Here is a 6,000-nt window from a genome sequence, read left to right as displayed (position 1 = left end):
TATAGCATTCCCTTTTGAATAGACAATTAGACTAGTTTCATTTAAAATGCTAGAGATGGTTTCCCAGTGGTAGGAACCAGTTAGTTTTCAGTTTATTTAGTGTGTGAGCTGATCATTTCCATGTATTCATCCTGGTTCCAGTCTAAGCATGGTAGTCCAATTATACTTTCCATTAGCCGCATCCACTAGCTATTCCTGGGGGATTCCAAGGTATTCCCCGATGCGATGACCTTTGTATTCCAATCAGAATGACCTTTGTCTGACCTGGTGTCTCCACCCAATTGAACATGCCCGAATACCCTCTAAAAGAAAGGTGTTCTTGAGGCAGGGTGAACCAGGTCAACTGATTCTGTTTTAGGTGAAGGGTTGGCTCATAGAGTCTTCCAGGTGTGTAGTTGCTCACCCTTTTTTCTTTAAAGGTGAGAACAGACACCCAGTGCAGAAAACCCTTGCTGCTTGGATCGGCAATCTCATTCCTTTTGGTCTTCGCCGTTCATTCAGGGTTGGAAAGTAGCTCGACTGGTCTAGGGTTAGGGTTAGGAGATTTGCCTCAACTATGACAGTCCGGGTTAGGGTTAGTCCGTCAGTTATCACATAATAGTTGGCACACAACAGTTTGTCTGTTGATATCATTTCATCACATCACACACCAAGACGAGATCTTTACTTAAGGTAGTAACTCTCTCTTAACCCAAAGTGACCACTCACCATCATGATATTAGGTGAAGGCCAGAATGTTAATTGATTGGTAAATCCAGTTTGTGACTTCCAGGGTCAGGTCCATCTTAACCAAAACAGTTTTTAAGTAAATCCATGTAATCCTCACTTGTCCACAAGACCCTAATACTCAGGTTTCTTGTTGGCAAGTTGTCAGCCCCAACTCAAAACAATCATGAGAAATCAGTTTGGTAGGTTCCATTCATTTTGTTGTCACACAAAATCAAAGCGTGTTCATCTTTCTTTTGATTTGAAGGAAATAACAATCATCTTAACCCATGTCCTCTACTGCCTTGTGTGCTTCTGTATGAAGATGTCTAGGAAGATAAAGATTTGAAAAGCCTTTATGCAGTGATGAAGAAATGTACATATGCAGCCCTTCTCCATCCCCAACACACAAACACACACACATCTCATACCCTTAGTAAAGTGAACCAGCTGTGTAATCTTTGAAACTCTGTAGAATTAGCTAGATGTTTTCCTCACAATCAAATACACCCTCTGTTCAATTCCACATAACCCTAATATAGCAAGTAGTAATCCTTCGACAGATTATTATAAATATACTCATTAATTTATTTGTTGTTGTCTTGTCATAATAATATGTAATACATGTAAATACGGTACGTTTTGCTGGAAAGCCACTGGAGTTTGTGAGAATGAAGACTTAATGTTAACACTTAAACGGCCAAAAAGCTTATGAAGCCTCATTTGTAGGTAATAAGCATCGGGCAGTCGTCTGAGAACCTGTCAACTCATCACTGATCACCTCACTTTTTCAAAAAAATAAAACATTCTATTTTCAATGTTCACTTAATGTGCTCTACCGCCACTTCACGTTTAGCGCCATTTCAGCATGCTATGCGTTCTTGAGTCCTGATATTATATGCTTCAAAGGGGGGGTAGGGGGCATTTTTGTAGGTTTTCTTCCCCAGCTACAAGTCAACAAACTCATGTAAAAACTTTCTTCTATCTAAAGGCCTTAGTATGCTTCAAAGGAAGTAGGATGTAGGAGGAACATTTTTATACCTGTTACAAATGACCACTATAAAGTCTGCCATCATGGCCTCTCTTTTTTAGTAATCGTAAAGATAACGTTTTACATTCCCTGTGATCCCCGGGCTTCTAGACACTTAGAAAATACGTTTCTTTAAAGCATATTGAGGCCTTAAAGTTTGAATTGTAATGCTTGAAGTATTTTTGTGTACAAACAAACCATTTTTTTACCCTTCAAGTTGCTAGGGTCATGGCAACGTCAATAAATTGGCCTGGTCAGTTTCAATCAATTTGTGCTGCCAATTTGAGTTTTGTCATTTTTTTAATTTGAATTCTACAAACTGTTTTGCTACTGTGCTCCTAAAAACAAACAAAGAGGAAAGTTTCTATAGTTCTAATGTAAGCTACAGTTATTCTATAAAGTTGACTCAGTCATCATCACATGTGAACAAAAGCATCTTTGGGATGCTTTTATTATGGCTTCCAAACAAGTTGACAATGGCATGCAAATGAATTTGGCAGAAGCTGTACATTTGTTTGTTTCATTGCATGTTAATGTTCCAAATTGGTCATTACATCTGCAAGTCCTAAATGTACATGCCTATATAACACTATTTAACATCAGAGCCAAAGGTGAAGAGACTCCTACGAACTTCCGAGGTGTAAAACCTGAAGCATTCACATATTAAAACACGTTTCTGCCATTGAGTTCTACCGATTGAGATCAATCCAACAAATGTGGTTTTCATGAAATTCTGTGATTAAAACTCTTCTTCATACTGCCAACTAAAAAGAAACAATCACTCAACCCAGGCCTAACACTTTCCTTCAATTTAGCTAACACAGGCCAACTTGGATTAACCTCTTTCATACCATTTATTTTCTTTTTCTTATACATTCTAACTTATAGTTTAATGAAGGTCAATAGTATAAAATGCTTTATAAATGCTTTATGGGTCAGTAATATGGACAACATTTTGGTTACAAGATTGTGAAAAACCCATTTGGAGTACAGGTTATCATCTCCCAGTGCATTTAATGTTTTTTAAATTGCTCTTTAGCGCTTGGCCACATATCTTCTGGGCTTTGGTTGTTGTTTCTTTTCCACATGTACAGATTTTGGGTACATTAGTGTGTTAGCCATTTTGAAGGCAGTGGCCTAGATCTGCAGATATCTTTAATGTGTCCTCATCTGCCACCACTGTTAAGGTTTGGTATATTGTGGTTTAGGTTAAAAAAATAACTACTTCTTAAAGGTTAAAGGATCTATATCAAGAGATATTGGTTTAAAGAAATTAGCAGTATAGATAGGAAATGGGAAACAAACGCCACATATCCAGGTTTTTAAAACTGTATAACAACAACGTAATTGCTACAGCTGTCACGCTCTGACAGACAGGTCATGATACACATGGTCAATAGACGTCCTCACCAGAAAATGGTTGTACTTTGGCATTTGAACAAACTATTTGTGCTGTCATTTGAATGGTTAGAGGATCCCTAAATATTTTTGACAACCTCATAATCCAAAAGCTTTGTAAACTCGTTTTAGTACTGCTTAATAAAGCATAACTAAATAAATGTATTACCCATAACCAAAGCAACAACAAGAAAAACTGCATACTACTGTTTAATTAACCAATGTACCATTTATAAAGGGTTTATGCTAACGTACAGCTAGCATAGGCACACAACACCAGCATGTACATGTCATGGATAGTAACAAAGAGGATGTATTTGATTATAAGGAAATTAAGGTGAGCTAAAAAGTGTTAACATGTTGGTTATAGAACCCAGTAGCGCCCCCAAATCCCATTAATCAGGGAAAGTATCTTCAGCCTTGTTAGTCTCAGATGAGTTTCCAGTTTTCCAGAGTGCTGGATGCCTATGCTTACTTATAATATAGTGTACAAATATACAATATGTTCAGTTAATGCACTGGATTTTATGCATAATATTTCTTCACTGGATGTGGATGCATTGTGTGCTTGAGGGAAGCTCGAAGAAGTGCCAAATTTCATGACTGCTAAACTTCCATGTTTGTCTATTAGCCTATGAAAATTTAAGAAAAAGCAACAAACGTTTTTATTCACAACATGAGCTTACGTTGAACAGTAATGCCTATAGCACACAAACAAAAGTAAAAAGTGATATCATCAGTGGTTGAATGTGATGCTGAATTGAATTATTGGAAGTAATTTTGGTTACTCATAGCACTTTGTTTGAAAAATGTGATACTTGTATACTTTGTATACAAGTTAATAAAATGCTAACACATTGTGCTGCAAGCCCTATAAGTACTATAGGGTTACATGTTATATTAATGTATGTATTATGACTTATTGTACAAGCCATTGAGTTAGTGGGTAAAGCAGCATGCACTTTAGTTGTCTTTGGCAATAATAGATAGGCTCCCTTCTCCTGTAAAGTAGCATCAACTTCAGTGAAAAACACTTTCTTGTTCTTGTGGAACATCTTGATGTCCAGAAACAATCATCCAGTGTCATGTGAGATAAGCCTTTTTCTGACAGTTTAACAATGTTTCTCCAAAGCTGAATCATTTGACAAATGACATGTAGAGCAGTTTGTACATCAATACAGTGGCATTGAAAATAAGACTTTATTTTAACAACAGAATAACACAATCAATGGTTCAAATGGCTGTGTTGTGGGAAGTAATGCAGGTTTGGGTTGGTTAAGCGAGAGATAAGACAAGAGATAAGAAAAAAAGGTAACTATGTACATTTAGTATACTAGTTTTGAAGTACTTTTTGTGAATAATTCCATTTTGTGAGACCTTATACTTTTACATTTCATAGGAAATATTGTCCTTTTTACTCCACTACATTAACCTGTAGTTACTAGTTACTAATGTTGTTCAATGCAAATTATAAATAAGATGCACTGCTAGAGTTTAAACTAGCCAGTGTCATGATAGAAATGTGTAGGCTTCAAAGATTTTATTTTAATATGCACCCAATGATGCAAATCTCTGTACATTAAATCTCTGTGCTTGATTTGTAGTGATTGCTAATGCTTTGAACCTCCAGAAGGGGGAACATGAACAAACTTCTCCATTTGTTGTATTTTAAGTAAAGACAAGTGCTGAGTCTGTGTTTTCTTTCATGTTATTTTTCTCCCATTTAAAGTAATTATTCAACATTTTAGGAAATACTCCTATTTGCTTTCTGTCCGAGAGTTAACAGAGAATGTATATCAGTATCACGTCTGTGCCTTAGAGAAATATGCCTATTTTATTCAGAGAGTCACGATAAGATTAATATCAATCTTATGTTTATGTGTGGAGTATGGAGCCGGAGTCAGGAAATGGTTAGCCTAGCTTAGAATAAAGACTGAAAAGAAGGGGATACTAACGCTAACAGTGGCTTGTTTAATCCTTCTAGACACATGTTTAATCCTTCTAGACATCGAAATGTAAAAACATTTGATTTGTCGTTTTAGTGGTTAAGTTACTAGCTTGAAACATTTTCTGGCAAAGAATAGAGTATAACCCAGTTACTTCTGTCTGCACACTGTCCCTAGAGCTAATCTGCTGCTGAACAGATCATTCCAGCACATTATTGAATTTAAACCCAGCAGTTTTCTTCTTAGCATGTCTGTCGAAGATACAAGATGTTAAATAGTGAACCTTAGAGGTGTTGGTAGGAGTATTTTTTAACTGTGGACAAAGTCAGGCTAGCTGTTTCCGCTCCTTCTAGTCTTCATGCTAAGCTAGGCTAACCACATCCTCACTCCAGCTCTGTACTTGACACACAGACATGAGATTGATATCCATCTGAACATCTCTAACACTGAAAGAATGTAAAATCCTTGTATTTTCAAAAATATTAAACTTTTTATATTAAGCAAAGGGACTGAGCTCAGGTTTAGCCTAGCTTAGCATACTGGGGGTGGGTGGGATAGCTAGCCTGGCTCTTTACATTTCAGCAAATAGTTTTTCTCAAAAATGTTGAACAATTTCTTGAAGGGTTTTACACCAGAAATACGTGGATACATTATATATTTACAGTATAACACATGAGTACTGATGCAACGGTAAAAAAAAAGAATGTGAAAAATATATTTGACTTTTAATACTTCTTACTTGCAACTTCTGAATCCAGTTTTATTTCATCATGGTACTGATAGCTTTACTTAGTCCTATTCCCACTTCCATTAAATCATTCTGTGGCTGCCTTTCATAGTTTTTATTATTATAATTTGATATGAAAGTATTTTTGTAGCACAACAATTGCATTGTTGTGCAGTGGAATATGTATTTTTATA

Source organism: Trematomus bernacchii, unplaced genomic scaffold (assembly GCF_902827165.1).
Source record: "Trematomus bernacchii unplaced genomic scaffold, fTreBer1.1, whole genome shotgun sequence".
Classification (NCBI taxonomy): Eukaryota; Metazoa; Chordata; class Actinopteri; order Perciformes; family Nototheniidae; genus Trematomus; species Trematomus bernacchii.
This window is presented reverse-complemented; position numbering follows the sequence as displayed.